Genomic DNA, 18471 nt, shown 5'->3' with positions numbered 1-18471 from the left:
CTAGTTTTAGCCAAAATCGACGAAATCAAAGAGATTTGCGAGCTGTTGGGCTTGTTTCGACGTTTAAACTGTTGTGCATTGCATTCTGCACGTAAAAAGGAGTGAAAAGAGCGCTTAACCGTCGAAATATCTCAAACGGGAAGGAAATGACGGCTAGTTTTAGTCAAAATCGACGAAATCAAAGAGATTTGCGAGCTGTTGGGCTTGTTTCGACGTTTAAACTGTTGTGCATTGCATTCTGCACGTAAAATGGAGTGAAAAGAGCGCTTAAACGTCGAAATATCTCAAACGGGAAGGAAATGACGGCTAATTTTAGTCAAAGTCGACGAAATCAAAGAGATTTGCGAGCTGTTGGGCTTGTTTCGACGTTTAAACTGCTGTGCATTGCATTCTGCACGTAAAAAGGAGTGAAAAGAGCGCTTAAACGTAGAAATATCTCAAACGGGAAGGAAATGACAGCTAGTTTTAGTCAAAATCGACGAAATCAAAGCGATCTTCTAGCTGTAGGGCTTGTTTCGACGTTTAAACTGTTGTGCATTGCATTCTGCACGTAAAAAGGAGTGAAAAGAACGCTTAAACGTCGATATATCTCAAACGGGAAGGAAATGACGGCTAGTTTTAGTCAAAATCGACGAAATCAAAGCGATTTTCTAGCTGTAGGGCTTGCTTCGACGTTTAAACTGTTGTGCATTGCATTTTGCACGTAAAAAGGAGTGAAAAGAGCGCTTAAACGTCGAAATATCTCAAACGGGAAGGAAATGACGGCTAGTTTTAGTCAAAATCGACGAAATCAAAGCGATTTTCTAGCTGTAGGGTTTGTTTCGACGTTTAAACTGTTGTGCATTGCATTCTGCACATAAAATGGAGTGAAAAGAGCGCTTATAAACGTCGAAATATCTCAAACGGGAAGGAAATGACGGCTAGTTTTCTTCAAAATCGACGAAATCAAAGCGATTTGCTAGCTGTAGGGCTTGTTTCGACGTTTAAACTGTTGTGCATTGCATTCTGCACGTAAAATGGAGTGAAAAGCGCGCTTAAACGTCGAAATATCTCAAACGGGAAGGAAATGACGGCTAGTTTTCTTCAAAATCGACGAAATCAAAGCGATTTGCTAGCTGTAGGGCTTGTTTCGACGTTTAAACTGTTGTGCATTGCATTCTGCACGTAAAATGGAGTGAAAAGCGCGCTTAAACGTCGAAATATCTCAAACGGGAAGGAAATGACGGCTAGTTTTCTTCAAAATCGACGAAATCAAAGAGATTTGCGAGCTGTTGGGCTTGATTCGACGTTTAAACTGTTGTACATTGCATTCTGCACGTAAAAAGGAGTGAAAAGAGCGCTTAAACATCGAAATATCTCAAACGGGAAGGAAATGACAGCTAGTTTTCTTCAAAATCGACGAAATCAAAGAGATTTGCGAGCTGTTGGGCTTGTTTCGACGTTTAAACTGTTGTGCATTGCATTCTGCACGTAAAATGGAGTGAAAAGAGCGCTTAAACGTCGAAATATCTCAAACGGGAAGGAAATGACGGCTAGTTGTAGTCAAAATCGACGAAATCAAAGAGATTTGCGAGCTGTTGGGCTTGATTTGACGTATAAACTGTTGTGCATTGCATTCTGCACGTAAAATGGAGTGAAAAGAGCGCTTAAACGTCGAAATATCTCAAACGGGAAGGAAATGACGGCTAGTTTTCTTCAAAATCGACGAAATCAAAGAGATTTGCTAGCTGTAGGGCTTGTTTCGACGTGTAAACTGTTGTGCATTGCATTCTGCACGTAAACAGGAGTGAAAAGAGCGCTTAAACGTCGAAATATCTCAAAGGGGAAGGAAATGACGGCTAGTTTTAGTCAAAATCGACGAAATCAAAGCGATTTTCTATCTGTAGGGCTTGTTTCGACGTTTAAACTGTTGTGCATTGCATTCTGCACGTAAAAAGGAGTGAAAAGAGCGCTTAACCGTCGAAATATCTCAAACGGGAAGGAAATGACGGCTAGTTGTAGTCAAAATCGACGAAATCAAAGAGATTTGCGAGCTGTTGGGCTTGTTTCGACGTGTAAACTGTTGTGCATTGCATTCTGCACGTAAAAAGGAGTGAAAAGAGCGCTTAAACGTCGAAATATCTCAAACGGGAAGCAAATGACGGCTAGTTTTCTTCAAAATCGACGAAATCAAAGAGATTTGCGAGCTGTTGGGCTTGTTTCGACGTTTAAACTGTTGTGCATTGCATTCTGCACGTAAAATGGAGTGAAGAGAGCGCTTAAACGTCGAAATATCTCAAACGGGAAGGAAATGACGGCTAGTTTTAGTCAAAATCGACGAAATCAAAGCGATTTTCTAGCTGTAGGGCTTGCTTCGACGTTTAAACTGTTGTGCATTGCATTTTGCACGTAAAAAGGAGTGAAAAGAGCGCTTAAACGTCGAAATATCTCAAACGGGAAGGAAATGACGGCTAGTTTTAGTCAAAATTGACGAAATCAAAGAGATTTGCGAGCTGTTGGGCTTGTTTCGACGTTTAAACTGTTGTGCATTGCATTCTGCACGTAAAAAGGAGTGAAAAGAGCGCTTAAACGTCGAAATATCTCAAACGGGAAGGAAATGACGGCTAGTTGTAGTCAAAATCGACGAAATCAAAGAGATTTGCGAGCTGTAGGGCTTGTTTCGACGTGTAAACTGTTGTGCATTGCATTCTGCACGTAAAAAGGAGTGAAAACAGCGCTTAAACGTCGAAATATCTCAAACGGGAAGGAAATGACGGCTAGTTTTAGTCATGTAATATCGTAAAATAGCTTCGATTGGAAATCGGCTGAAACTAGAAAAACACCGTGTACGTCGTCCTTTGTGGTTTGTTTATATCTAAGAGCGCCTATGTGACTAAAGTGACCTAGCTCTTACAGAGGTATGCGGAAAAACGATAAACAGCGTTAGAACAAAAAGGACGGTTTCGGGTTCAAGGAGCGATGACCGAGAGGTCAGAGTATGCGAGTCGAAAAGCGAGTGTGTTGCTAGGATCAGAGTTGATCGAGACGTCGAAGAGTAGAGTTGAGAGTTGATCGAGACGTCGAAGAGTAGAGTTGAGAGTTGATCGAGACGTCGAAGAGTAGAGTTGAGAGTTGATCGAGACGTCGAAGAGTAGAGTTGAGAGTTGATCGAGACGTCGAAGAGTAGAGTTGAGAGTTGATCGAGACGTCGAAGAGTAGAGTCGAGAGCTAACCGAGTCGTCGAAGAGTAGAGTCGTGAGAGTTGAGCTGTTAGTGTTGTAGAGTTGTTAGAGTTGCTAGTGAGAGAGAGAGAGAGTATTACCAAATAGCTGTCGAGTTATTTGATACAAATACGAGCGTTGTATTTAGTTTTCCTGTTAATCAAACATCGTTTTCTGTCTAATTAATATCTGTAATTTCAATCCATTATTAATAAATTATAATAAATCGGACAAAACTACATCTTCAATACATTCCGATATTACAACTTGGGGGCTCGTCCGGGATTGAATAAGACAGAGAACGACACGATTTAACGGAGCTATTTGTGTGGGAGTAGAAAAAGAATAGAGAAAAATGGCAAACGTTGAGGATGAACGATTGTCGGGTGAAGAGGATTTGACGCTGGAGGAGCTGAGGAGTAAGCTCGCACAGATGAATCTGCCTATATCTGGTGCGAGATCGGTGTTGGTCGCCAGGTTGAACAGAGCGTGCAAGCCTGGTCGTTCTACTCCTAAGGATTAGAAGCTGTATACAAGGACGGTCTTGAAGATGAAAGTGATGAAGACGACTTCCTCTGCGATGAAGAAGAAGAAGAAGAAGATGATGACAATGAAGATGACGAACAGGACGAAGAAGAAGAGTCGTCTCCTGCTCGGGGTAAGAAGCGGAAACATGAAGATGTGGGAGACTCAGGAAACTAGAATTGTAAAGAGCAGGCTTCTGATTCTGTTGAATGAGTGTAAAATTCATATAAATAATAACAATAATTGAGCCGCCGAGTGAACATCTGGGAATCAACCTAATTGACCGACCAATGACAGACTACAGTTAGTGGTGTGAATTTATCAGTAAATCATTGACTGACGAATTGTCTGTGGAACAACAAACGATTACCATTATGGAGAAGAGGAATGTGAATGAAAATGAAAGAGGATAGTGATGAAAATACGAGCAGCGACGACGAGCACATCTGAGGGCAGATGTGATTGTCAGGAAAGGCCGATTGTAATATCGTAAAATAGCTTCGATTGGAAATCGGCTGAAACTAGAAAAACACCGTGTACGTCGTCCTTTGTGGTTTGTTTATATCTAAGAGCGCCTATGTGACTAAAGTGACCTAGCTCTTACAGAGGTATGCGGAAAAACGATAAACAGCGTTAGAACAAAAAGGACGGTTTCGGGTTCAAGGAGCGATGACCGAGAGGTCAGAGTATGCGAGTCGAAAAGCGAGTGTGTTGCTAGGATCAGAGTTGATCGAGACGTCGAAGAGTAGAGTTGAGAGTTGATCGAGACGTCGAAGAGTAGAGTTGAGAGTTGATCGAGACGTCGAAGAGTAGAGTTGAGAGTTGATCGAGACGTCGAAGAGTAGAGTTGAGAGTTGATCGAGACGTCGAAGAGTAGAGTTGAGAGTTGATCGAGACGTCGAAGAGTAGAGTCGAGAGCTAACCGAGTCGTCGAAGAGTAGAGTCGTGAGAGTTGAGCTGTTAGTGTTGTAGAGTTGTTAGAGTTGCTAGTGAGAGAGAGAGAGAGTATTACCAAATAGCTGTCGAGTTATTTGATACAAATACGAGCGTTGTATTTAGTTTTCCTGTTAATCAAACATCGTTTTCTGTCTAATTAATATCTGTAATTTCAATCCATTATTAATAAATTATAATAAATCGGACAAAACTACATCTTCAATACATTCCGATATTACAACTTGGGGGCTCGTCCGGGATTGAATAAGACAGAGAACGACACGATTTAACGGAGCTATTTGTGTGGGAGTAGAAAAAGAATAGAGAAAAATGGCAAACGTTGAGGATGAACGATTGTCGGGTGAAGAGGATTTGACGCTGGAGGAGCTGAGGAGTAAGCTCGCACAGATGAATCTGCCTATATCTGGTGCGAGATCGGTGTTGGTCGCCAGGTTGAACAGAGCGTGCAAGCCTGGTCGTTCTACTCCTAAGGATTAGAAGCTGTATACAAGGACGGTCTTGAAGATGAAAGTGATGAAGACGACTTCCTCTGCGATGAAGAAGAAGAAGAAGAAGATGATGACAATGAAGATGACGAACAGGACGAAGAAGAAGAGTCGTCTCCTGCTCGGGGTAAGAAGCGGAAACATGAAGATGTGGGAGACTCAGGAAACTAGAATTGTAAAGAGCAGGCTTCTGATTCTGTTGAATGAGTGTAAAATTCATATAAATAATAACAATAATTGAGCCGCCGAGTGAACATCTGGGAATCAACCTAATTGACCGACCAATGACAGACTACAGTTAGTGGTGTGAATTTATCAGTAAATCATTGACTGACGAATTGTCTGTGGAACAACAAACGATTACCATTATGGAGAAGAGGAATGTGAATGAAAATGAAAGAGGATAGTGATGAAAATACGAGCAGCGACGACGAGCACATCTGAGGGCAGATGTGATTGTCAGGAAAGGCCGATTGTAATATCGTAAAATAGCTTCGATTGGAAATCGGCTGAAACTAGAAAAACACCGTGTACGTCGTCCTTTGTGGTTTGTTTATATCTAAGAGCGCCTATGTGACTAAAGTGACCTAGCTCTTACAGAGGTATGCGGAAAAACGATAAACAGCGTTAGAACAAAAAGGACGGTTTCGGGTTCAAGGAGCGATGACCGAGAGGTCAGAGTATGCGAGTCGAAAAGCGAGTGTGTTGCTAGGATCAGAGTTGATCGAGACGTCGAAGAGTAGAGTTGAGAGTTGATCGAGACGTCGAAGAGTAGAGTTGAGAGTTGATCGAGACGTCGAAGAGTAGAGTTGAGAGTTGATCGAGACGTCGAAGAGTAGAGTTGAGAGTTGATCGAGACGTCGAAGAGTAGAGTTGAGAGTTGATCGAGACGTCGAAGAGTAGAGTCGAGAGCTAACCGAGTCGTCGAAGAGTAGAGTCGTGAGAGTTGAGCTGTTAGTGTTGTAGAGTTGTTAGAGTTGCTAGTGAGAGAGAGAGAGAGTATTACCAAATAGCTGTCGAGTTATTTGATACAAATACGAGCGTTGTATTTAGTTTTCCTGTTAATCAAACATCGTTTTCTGTCTAATTAATATCTGTAATTTCAATCCATTATTAATAAATTATAATAAATCGGACAAAACTACATCTTCAATACATTCCGATATTACAGTCAAAATCGACGAAATCAAAGCGATCTTCTAGCTGTAGGGCTTGTTTCGACGTTTAAACTGTTGTGCATTGCATTCTGCACGTAAAAAGGAGTGAAAAGAGCGCTTAAACGTCGAAATATCTCAAACGGGAAGGAAATGACGGCTAGTTGTAGTCAAAATCGACGAAATCAAAGAGATTTGCGAGCTGTTGGGCTTGATTCGACGTATAAACTGTTGTGCATTGCATTCTGCACGTAAAAAGGAGTGAAAAGAGCGCTTAAACATCGAAATATCTCAAACGGGAAGGAAATGACAGCTAGTTTTCTTCAAAATCGACGAAATCAAAGAGATTTGCGAGCTGTTGGGCTTGTTTCGACGTTTAAACTGTTGTGCATTGCATTCTGCACGTAAAATGGAGTGAAAAGAGCGCTTAAACGTCGAAATATCTCAAACGGGAAGGAAATGACGGCTAGTTGTAGGCAAAATCGACGAAATCAAAGAGATTTGCGAGCTGTTGGGCTTGTTTCGACGTGTAAACTGTTGTGCATTGCATTCTGCACGTAAAAAGGAGTGAAAAGAGCGCTTAAACGTCGAAATATCTCAAACGGGAAGCAAATGACGGCTAGTTTTCTTCAAAATCGACGAAATCAAAGAGATTTGCGAGCTGTTGGGCTTGTTTCGACGTTTAAACTGTTGTGCATTGCATTCTGCACGTAAAATGGAGTGAAGAGAGCGCTTAAACGTCGAAATATCTCAAACGGGAAGGAAATGACGGCTAGTTTTAGTCAAAATCGACGAAATCAAAGCGATTTTCTAGCTGTAGGGCTTGCTTCGACGTTTAAACTGTTGTGCATTGCATTTTGCACGTAAAAAGGAGTGAAACGAGCGCTTAAACGTCGAAATATCTCAAACGGGAAGGAAATGACGGCTAGTTTTAGTCAAAATCGACGAAATCAAAGCGATTTTCTAGCTGTAGGGCTTGTTTAGACGTTTAAACTGTTGTGCATTGCATTCTGCACATAAAATGGAGTGAAAAGAGCGCTTAAACGTCGAAATATCTCAAACGGGAAGGAAATGACGGCTAGTTTTAGTCAAAATCGACGAAATCAAAGAGATTTGCGAGCTATTGGGCTTGTTTCGACGTTTAAACTGTTGTGCAGTGCATTCTGCACGTAAAATGGAGTGAAAAGAGTGCTTAAACGTCGAAATATCTCAAACGGGAAGCAAATGACGGCTAGTTTTCTTCAAAATCGACGAAATCAAAGAGATTTGCGAGCTGTTGGGCTTGTTTCGACGTTTAAACTGTTGTGCATTGCATTCTGCACGTAAAATGGAGTGAAGAGAGCGCTTAAACGTCGAAATATCTCAAACGGGAAGGAAATGACGGCTAGTTTTAGTCAAAATCGACGAAATCAAAGAGATTTGCGAGCTGTTGGGCTTGTTTCGACGTTTAAACTGTTGTGCATTGCATTCTGCACGTAAAAAGGAGTGAAAAGAGCGCTTAAACGTCGAAATATCTCAAACGGGAAGGAAATGACGGCTAGTTGTAGTCAAAATCGACGAAATCAAAGAGATTTGCGAGCTGTAGGGCTTGTTTCGACGTGTAAACTGTTGTGCATTGCATTCTGCACGTAAAAAGGAGTGAAAAGAGCGCTTAAACGTCGAAATATCTCAAACGGGAAGGAAATGACGGCTAGTTGTAGTCAAAATCGACGAAATCAAAGAGATTTGCGAGCTGTTGGGCTTGTTTCGACGTGTAAACTGTTGTGCATTGCATTCTGCACGTAAAAAGGAGTGAAAAGAGCGCTTAAACGTCGAAATATCTCAAACGGGAAGCAAATGACGGCTAGTTTTCTTCAAAATCGACGAAATCAAAGAGATTTGCGAGCTGTTGGGCTTGTTTCGACGTTTAAACTGTTGTGCATTGCATTCTGCACGTAAAATGGAGTGAAGAGAGCGCTTAAACGTCGAAATATCTCAAACGGGAAGGAAATGACGGCTAGTTTTAGTCAAAATCGACGAAATCAAAGCGATTTTCTAGCTGTAGGGCTTGCTTCGACGTTTAAACTGTTGTGCATTGCATTTTGCACGTAAAAAGGAGTGAAAAGAGCGCTTAAACGTCGAAATATCTCAAACGGGAAGGAAATGACGGCTAGTTTTAGTCAAAATTGACGAAATCAAAGAGATTTGCGAGCTGTTGGGCTTGTTTCGACGTTTAAACTGTTGTGCATTGCATTCTGCACGTAAAAAGGAGTGAAAAGAGCGCTTAAACGTCGAAATATCTCAAACGGGAAGGAAATGACGGCTAGTTGTAGTCAAAATCGACGAAATCAAAGAGATTTGCGAGCTGTAGGGCTTGTTTCGACGTGTAAACTGTTGTGCATTGCATTCTGCACGTAAAAAGGAGTGAAAACAGCGCTTAAACGTCGAAATATCTCAAACGGGAAGGAAATGACGGCTAGTTTTAGTCATGTAATATCGTAAAATAGCTTCGATTGGAAATCGGCTGAAACTAGAAAAACACCGTGTACGTCGTCCTTTGTGGTTTGTTTATATCTAAGAGCGCCTATGTGACTAAAGTGACCTAGCTCTTACAGAGGTATGCGGAAAAACGATAAACAGCGTTAGAACAAAAAGGACGGTTTCGGGTTCAAGGAGCGATGACCGAGAGGTCAGAGTATGCGAGTCGAAAAGCGAGTGTGTTGCTAGGATCAGAGTTGATCGAGACGTCGAAGAGTAGAGTTGAGAGTTGATCGAGACGTCGAAGAGTAGAGTTGAGAGTTGATCGAGACGTCGAAGAGTAGAGTTGAGAGTTGATCGAGACGTCGAAGAGTAGAGTTGAGAGTTGATCGAGACGTCGAAGAGTAGAGTTGAGAGTTGATCGAGACGTCGAAGAGTAGAGTCGAGAGCTAACCGAGTCGTCGAAGAGTAGAGTCGTGAGAGTTGAGCTGTTAGTGTTGTAGAGTTGTTAGAGTTGCTAGTGAGAGAGAGAGAGAGTATTACCAAATAGCTGTCGAGTTATTTGATACAAATACGAGCGTTGTATTTAGTTTTCCTGTTAATCAAACATCGTTTTCTGTCTAATTAATATCTGTAATTTCAATCCATTATTAATAAATTATAATAAATCGGACAAAACTACATCTTCAATACATTCCGATATTACAACTTGGGGGCTCGTCCGGGATTGAATAAGACAGAGAACGACACGATTTAACGGAGCTATTTGTGTGGGAGTAGAAAAAGAATAGAGAAAAATGGCAAACGTTGAGGATGAACGATTGTCGGGTGAAGAGGATTTGACGCTGGAGGAGCTGAGGAGTAAGCTCGCACAGATGAATCTGCCTATATCTGGTGCGAGATCGGTGTTGGTCGCCAGGTTGAACAGAGCGTGCAAGCCTGGTCGTTCTACTCCTAAGGATTAGAAGCTGTATACAAGGACGGTCTTGAAGATGAAAGTGATGAAGACGACTTCCTCTGCGATGAAGAAGAAGAAGAAGAAGATGATGACAATGAAGATGACGAACAGGACGAAGAAGAAGAGTCGTCTCCTGCTCGGGGTAAGAAGCGGAAACATGAAGATGTGGGAGACTCAGGAAACTAGAATTGTAAAGAGCAGGCTTCTGATTCTGTTGAATGAGTGTAAAATTCATATAAATAATAACAATAATTGAGCCGCCGAGTGAACATCTGGGAATCAACCTAATTGACCGACCAATGACAGACTACAGTTAGTGGTGTGAATTTATCAGTAAATCATTGACTGACGAATTGTCTGTGGAACAACAAACGATTACCATTATGGAGAAGAGGAATGTGAATGAAAATGAAAGAGGATAGTGATGAAAATACGAGCAGCGACGACGAGCACATCTGAGGGCAGATGTGATTGTCAGGAAAGGCCGATTGTAATATCGTAAAATAGCTTCGATTGGAAATCGGCTGAAACTAGAAAAACACCGTGTACGTCGTCCTTTGTGGTTTGTTTATATCTAAGAGCGCCTATGTGACTAAAGTGACCTAGCTCTTACAGAGGTATGCGGAAAAACGATAAACAGCGTTAGAACAAAAAGGACGGTTTCGGGTTCAAGGAGCGATGACCGAGAGGTCAGAGTATGCGAGTCGAAAAGCGAGTGTGTTGCTAGGATCAGAGTTGATCGAGACGTCGAAGAGTAGAGTTGAGAGTTGATCGAGACGTCGAAGAGTAGAGTTGAGAGTTGATCGAGACGTCGAAGAGTAGAGTTGAGAGTTGATCGAGACGTCGAAGAGTAGAGTTGAGAGTTGATCGAGACGTCGAAGAGTAGAGTTGAGAGTTGATCGAGACGTCGAAGAGTAGAGTCGAGAGCTAACCGAGTCGTCGAAGAGTAGAGTCGTGAGAGTTGAGCTGTTAGTGTTGTAGAGTTGTTAGAGTTGCTAGTGAGAGAGAGAGAGAGTATTACCAAATAGCTGTCGAGTTATTTGATACAAATACGAGCGTTGTATTTAGTTTTCCTGTTAATCAAACATCGTTTTCTGTCTAATTAATATCTGTAATTTCAATCCATTATTAATAAATTATAATAAATCGGACAAAACTACATCTTCAATACATTCCGATATTACAGTCAAAATCGACGAAATCAAAGCGATCTTCTAGCTGTAGGGCTTGTTTCGACGTTTAAACTGTTGTGCATTGCATTCTGCACGTAAAAAGGAGTGAAAAGAGCGCTTAAACGTCGAAATATCTCAAACGGGAAGGAAATGACGGCTAGTTGTAGTCAAAATCGACGAAATCAAAGAGATTTGCGAGCTGTTGGGCTTGATTCGACGTATAAACTGTTGTGCATTGCATTCTGCACGTAAAAAGGAGTGAAAAGAGCGCTTAAACATCGAAATATCTCAAACGGGAAGGAAATGACAGCTAGTTTTCTTCAAAATCGACGAAATCAAAGAGATTTGCGAGCTGTTGGGCTTGTTTCGACGTTTAAACTGTTGTGCATTGCATTCTGCACGTAAAATGGAGTGAAAAGAGCGCTTAAACGTCGAAATATCTCAAACGGGAAGGAAATGACGGCTAGTTGTAGGCAAAATCGACGAAATCAAAGAGATTTGCGAGCTGTTGGGCTTGTTTCGACGTGTAAACTGTTGTGCATTGCATTCTGCACGTAAAAAGGAGTGAAAAGAGCGCTTAAACGTCGAAATATCTCAAACGGGAAGCAAATGACGGCTAGTTTTCTTCAAAATCGACGAAATCAAAGAGATTTGCGAGCTGTTGGGCTTGTTTCGACGTTTAAACTGTTGTGCATTGCATTCTGCACGTAAAATGGAGTGAAGAGAGCGCTTAAACGTCGAAATATCTCAAACGGGAAGGAAATGACGGCTAGTTTTAGTCAAAATCGACGAAATCAAAGCGATTTTCTAGCTGTAGGGCTTGCTTCGACGTTTAAACTGTTGTGCATTGCATTTTGCACGTAAAAAGGAGTGAAACGAGCGCTTAAACGTCTAAATATCTCAAACGGGAAGGAAATGACGGCTAGTTTTAGTCAAAATCGACGAAATCAAAGCGATTTTCTAGCTGTAGGGCTTGTTTCGACGTTTAAACTGTTGTGCATTGCATTCTGCACATAAAATGGAGTGAAAAGAGCGCTTAAACGTCGAAATATCTCAAACGGGAAGGAAATGACGGCTAGTTTTAGTCAAAATCGACGAAATCAAAGAGATTTGCGAGCTATTGGGCTTGTTTCGACGTTTAAACTGTTGTGCAGTGCATTCTGCACGTAAAATGGAGTGAAAAGAGTGCTTAAACGTCGAAATATCTCAAACGGGAAGCAAATGACGGCTAGTTTTCTTCAAAATCGACGAAATCAAAGAGATTTGCGAGCTGTTGGGCTTGTTTCGACGTTTAAACTGTTGTGCATTGCATTCTGCACGTAAAAAGGAGTGAAAAGAGCGCTTAAACGTCGAAATATCTCAAACGGAAGGAAATGATAGCTAGTTTTAGAAAAATCGACGAAACCAAAGCGATTTGCTAGCTGTAGGGCTTGTTTCGACGATTAGACTGTTGTGCATTGCATTCTGCACGTAAAATGGAGTGAAGAGAGCGCTTAAACGTCGAAATATCTCAAACGGGAAGGAAATGACGGCTAGTTTTAGTCAAAATCGACGAAATCAAAGAGATTTGCGAGCTGTTGGGCTTGTTTCGACGTTTAAACTGTTGTGCATTGCATTCTGCACGTAAAAAGGAGTGAAAAGAGCGCTTAAACGTCGAAATATCTCAAACGGGAAGGAAATGACGGCTAGTTGTAGTCAAAATCGACGAAATCAAAGAGATTTGCGAGCTGTAGGGCTTGTTTCGACGTGTAAACTGTTGTGCATTGCATTCTGCACGTAAAAAGGAGTGAAAAGAGCGCTTAAACGTCGAAATATCTCAAACGGGAAGGAAATGACGGCTAGTTTTAGTCAAAATCGACGAAATCAAAGCGATCTTCTAGCTGTAGGGCTTGTTTCGACGTTTAAACTGTTGTGCATTGCATTCTGCACGTAAAAAGGAGTGAAAAGAGCGCTTAAACGTCGAAATATCTCAAACGGGAAGGAAATGACGGCTAGTTGTAGTCAAAATCGACGAAATCAAAGAGATTTGCGAGATGTTGGGCTTGATTCGACGTATAAACTGTTGTGCATTGCATTCTGCACGTAAAAAGGAGTGAAAAGAGCGCTTAAACATCGAAATATCTCAAACGGGAAGGAAATGACAGCTAGTTTTCTTCAAAATCGACGAAATCAAAGAGATTTGCGAGCTGTTGGGCTTGTTTCGACGTTTAAACTGTTGTGCATTGCATTCTGCACGTAAAATGGAGTGAAGAGAGCGCTTAAACGTCGAAATATCTCAAACGGGAAGGAAATGACGGCTAGTTTTAGTCAAAATCGACGAAATCAAAGAGATTTGCGAGCTGTTGGGCTTGTTTCGACGTTTAAACTGTTGTGCATTGCATTCTGCACGTAAAAAGGAGTGAAAAGAGCGCTTAAACGTCGAAATATCTCAAACGGGAAGGAAATGACGGCTAGTTGTAGTCAAAATCGACGAAATCAAAGAGATTTGCGAGCTGTAGGGCTTGTTTCGACGTGTAAACTGTTGTGCATTGCATTCTGCACGTAAAAAGGAGTGAAAAGAGCGCTTAAACGTCGAAATATCTCAAACGGGAAGGAAATGACGGCTAGTTTTAGTCAAAATCGACGAAATCAAAGCGATCTTCTAGCTGTAGGGCTTGTTTCGACGTTTAAACTGTTGTGCATTGCATTCTGCACGTAAAAAGGAGTGAAAAGAGCGCTTAAACGTCGAAATATCTCAAACGGGAAGGAAATGACGGCTAGTTGTAGTCAAAATCGACGAAATCAAAGAGATTTGCGAGATGTTGGGCTTGATTCGACGTATAAACTGTTGTGCATTGCATTCTGCACGTAAAAAGGAGTGAAAAGAGCGCTTAAACATCGAAATATCTCAAACGGGAAGGAAATGACAGCTAGTTTTCTTCAAAATCGACGAAATCAAAGAGATTTGCGAGCTGTTGGGCTTGTTTCGACGTTTAAACTGTTGTGCATTGCATTCTGCACGTAAAATGGAGTGAAAAGAGCGCTTAAACGTCGAAATATCTCAAACGGGAAGGAAATGACGGCTAGTTGTAGTCAAAATCGACGAAATCAAAGAGATTTGCGAGCTGTTGGGCTTGTTTCGACGTGTAAACTGTTGTGCATTGCATTCTGCACGTAAAAAGGAGTGAAAAGAGCGCTTAAACGTCGAAATATCTCAAACGGGAAGCAAATGACGGCTAGTTTTCTTCAAAATCGACGAAATCAAAGAGATTTGCGAGCTGTTGGGCTTGTTTCGACGTTTATACTGTTGTGCATTGCATTCTGCACGTAAAATGGAGTGAAGAGAGCGCTTAAACGTCGAAATATCTCAAACGGCAAGGAAATGACGGCTAGTTTTAGTCAAAATCGACGAAATCAAAGCGATTTTCTAGCTGTAGGGCTTGCTTCGACGTTTAAACTGTTGTGCATTGCATTTTGCACGTAAAAAGGAGTGAAAAGAGCGCTTAAACGTCGAAATATCTCAAACGGGAAGGAAATGACGGGTAGTTTTAGTCAAAATCGACGAAATCAAAGAGATTTGCGAGCTGTTGGGCTTGTTTCGACGTTTAAACTGTTGTGCATTGCATTCTGCACGTAAAAAGGAGTGAAAAGAGCGCTTAAACATCGAAATATCTCAAACGGGAAGGAAATGACAGCTAGTTTTCTTCAAAATCGACGAAATCAAAGAGATTTGCGAGCTGTTGGGCTTGTTTCGACGTTTAAACTGTTGTGCATTGCATTCTGCACGTAAAATGGAGTGAAAAGAGCGCTTAAACGTCGAAATATCTCAAACGGGAAGGAAATGACGGCTAGTTGTAGTCAAAATCGACGAAATCAAAGAGATTTGCGAGCTGTTGGGCTTGTTTCGACGTGTAAACTGTTGTGCATTGCATTCTGCACGTAAAAAGGAGTGAAAAGAGCGCTTAAACGTCGAAATATCTCAAACGGGAAGCAAATGACGGCTAGTTTTCTTCAAAATCGACGAAATCAAAGAGATTTGCGAGCTGTTGGGCTTGTTTCGACGTTTAAACTGTTGTGCATTGCATTCTGCACGTAAAATGGAGTGAAGAGAGCGCTTAAACGTCGAAATATCTCAAACGGGAAGGAAATGACGGCTAGTTTTAGTCAAAATCGACGAAATCAAAGCGATTTTCTAGCTGTAGGGCTTGCTTCGACGTTTAAACTGTTGTGCATTGCATTTTGCACGTAAAAAGGAGTGAAAAGAGCGCTTAAACGTCGAAATATCTCAAACGGGAAGGAAATGACGGGTAGTTTTAGTCAAAATCGACGAAATCAAAGAGATTTGCGAGCTGTTGGGCTTGTTTCGACGTTTAAACTGTTGTGCATTGCATTCTGCACGTAAAAAGGAGTGAAAAGAGCGCTTAAACGTCGAAATATCTCAAACGGGAAGGAAATGACGGCTAGTTGTTGTCAAAATCGACGAAATCAAAGAGATTTGCGAGCTGTAGGGCTTGTTTCGACGTGTAAACTGTTGTGCATTGCATTCTGCACGTAAAAAGGAGTGAAAAGAGCGCCTAAACGTCGAAATATCTCAAACGGGAAGCAAATGACGGCTAGTTTTCTTCAAAATCGACGAAATCAAAGAGATTTGCGAGCTGTTGGGCTTGTTTCGACGTTTAAACTGTTGTGCATTGCATTCTGCACGTAAAAAGGAGTGAAAAGAGCGCTTAAACATCGAAATATCTCAAACGGGAAGGAAATGACAGCTAGTTTTCTTCAAAATCGACGATATCAAAGAGATTTGCGAGCTGTTGGGCTTGTTTCGACGTTTAAACTGTTGTGCATTGAATTCTGCACGTAAAATGGAGTGAAAAGAGCGCTTAAACGTCGAAATATCTCAAACGGGAAGGAAATGACGGCTAGTTGTAGTCAAAATCGACGAAATCAAAGAGATTTGCGAGCTGTTGGGCTTGTTTCGACGTGTAAACTGTTGTGCATTGCATTCTGCACGTAAAAAGGAGTGAAAAGAGCGCTTAAACGTCGAAATATCTCAAACGGGAAGCAAATAACGGCTAGTTTTCTTCAAAATCGACGAAATCAAAGAGATTTGCGAGCTGTTGGGCTTGTTTCGACGTTTAAACTGTTGTGCATTGCATTCTGCACGTAAAATGGAGTGAAGAGAGCGCTTAAACGTCGAAATATCTCAAACGGGAAGGAAATGACGGCTAGTTTTAGTCAAAATCGACGAAATCAAAGCGATTTTCTAGCTGTAGGGCTTGCTTCGACGTTTAAACTGTTGTGCATTGCATTTTGCACGTAAAAAGGAGTGAAACGAGCGCTTAAACGTCGAAATATCTCAAACGGGAAGGAAATGACGGCTAGTTTTAGTCAAAATCGACGAAATCAAAGCGATTTTCTAGCTGTAGGGCTTGTTTCGACGTTTAAACTGTTGTGCATTGCATTCTGCACATAAAATGGAGTGAAAAGAGCGCTTAAACGTCGAAATATCTCAAACGGGAAGGAAATGACGGCTAGTTTTAGTCAAAATCGACGAAATCAAAGAGATTTGCGAGCTATTGGGCTTGTTTCGACGTTTAAACTGTTGTGCAGTGCATTCTGCACGTAAAATGGAGTGAAAAGAGTGCTTAAACGTCGAAATATCTCAAACGGGAAGCAAATGACGGCTAGTTTTCTTCAAAATCGACGAAATCAAAGAGATTTGCGAGCTGTTGGGCTTGTTTCGACGTTTAAACTGTTGTGCATTGCATTCTGCACGTAAAATGGAGTGAAGAGAGCGCTTAAACGTCGAAATATCTCAAACGGGAAGGAAATGACGGCTAGTTATAGTCAAAATCGACGAAATCAAAGCGATTTTCTAGCTGTAGGGCTTGCTTCGACGTTTAAACTGTTGTGCATTGCATTTTGCACGTAAAAAGGAGTGAAAAGAGCGCTTAAACGTCGAAATATCTCAAACGGGAAGGAAATGACGGCTAGTTTTAGTCAAAATCGTCGAAATCAAAGCGATTTTCTAGCTGTAGGGCTTGTTTCGACGTTTAAACTGTTGTGCATTGCATTCTGCACATAAAATGGAGTGAAAAGAGCGCTTAAACGTCGAAATATCTCAAACGGGAAGGAAATGACGGCTAGTTTTCTTCAAAATCGACGAAATCAAAGAGATTTGCTAGCTGTAGGGCTTGTTTCGACGTTTAAACTGTTGTGCATTGCATTCTGCACGTAAAATGGTGTGAAAAGAGATCTTAAACGTCGAAATATCTCAAACGGGAAGGAAATGACGGCTAGTTGTAGTCAAAATCGACGAAATCAAAGAGATTTGCGAGCTATTGGGCTTGTTTCGACGTGTAAACTGTTGTGCATTGCATTCTGCACGTAAAATGGAGTGAAAAGAGTGCTTAAACGTCGAAATATCTCAAACGGGAAGCAAATGACGGCTAGTTTTCTTCAAAATCGACGAAATCAAAGAGATTTGCGAGCTGTTGGGCTTGTTTCGACGTTTAAACTGTTGTGCATTGCATTCTGCACGTAAAATGGAGTGAAGAGAGCGCTTAAACGTCGAAATATCTCAAACGGGAAGGAAATGACGGCTAGTTATAGTCAAAATCGACGAAATCAAAGCGATTTTCTAGCTGTAGGGCTTGCTTCGACGTTTAAACTGTTGTGCATTGTATTTTGCACGTAAAAAGGAGTGAAAAGAGCGCTTAAACGTCGAAATATCTCAAACGGGAAGGAAATGACGGCTAGTTTTAGTCAAAATCGTCGAAATCAAAGCGATTTTCTAGCTGTAGGGCTTGTTTCGACGTTTAAACTGTTGTGCATTGCATTCTGCACATAAAATGGAGTGAAAAGAGCGCTTAAACGTCGAAATATCTCAAACGGGAAGGAAATGACGGCTAGTTTTCTTCAAAATCGACGAAATCAAAGAGATTTGCTAGCTGTAGGGCTTGTTTCGACGTTTAAACTGTTGTGCATTGCATTCTGCACGTAAAATGGTGTGAAAAGAGATCTTAAACGTCGAAATATCTCAAACGGGAAGGAAATGACGGCTAGTTTTAGTCAAAATCGACGAAATCAAAGCGATTTTCTAGCTGTAGGGCTTGTTTCGACGTTTAAACTGTTGTGCATTGCATTCTGCACGTAAAAAGGAGTGAAAAGAGCGCTTAAACGTCGAAATATCTCAAAGGGGAAGGAAATGACGGCTAGTTTTAGTCAAAATCGACGAAATCAAAGAGATTTGCGAGCTGTAGGTCTTGTTTCGACGTGTAAACTGTTGTGCATTGCATTCTGCACGTAAAAAGGAGTGAAAAGAGCGCTTAAACGTCGAAATATCTCAAACGGGAAGGAAATGACAGCTAGTTTTCTTCAAAATCGACGAAATCAAAGCGATCTTCTAGCTGTAGGGCTTGTTTCGACGTTTAAACTGTTGTGCATTGCATTCTGCACGTAAAATGGAGTGAAAAGAGCGCTTAAACGTCGAAATATCTCAAACGGGAAGGAAATGACGGCTAGTTGTAGTCAAAATCGACGAAATCAAAGAGATTTGCGAGCTGTTGGGCTTGTTTCGACGTG

The sequence above is a fragment of the Bombus flavifrons genome, chromosome 17 (assembly GCF_040668555.2).
Source record: "Bombus flavifrons isolate JBK064 chromosome 17, iyBomFlav1_principal, whole genome shotgun sequence".
Classification (NCBI taxonomy): domain Eukaryota; kingdom Metazoa; phylum Arthropoda; class Insecta; order Hymenoptera; family Apidae; genus Bombus; species Bombus flavifrons.
This window is presented reverse-complemented; position numbering follows the sequence as displayed.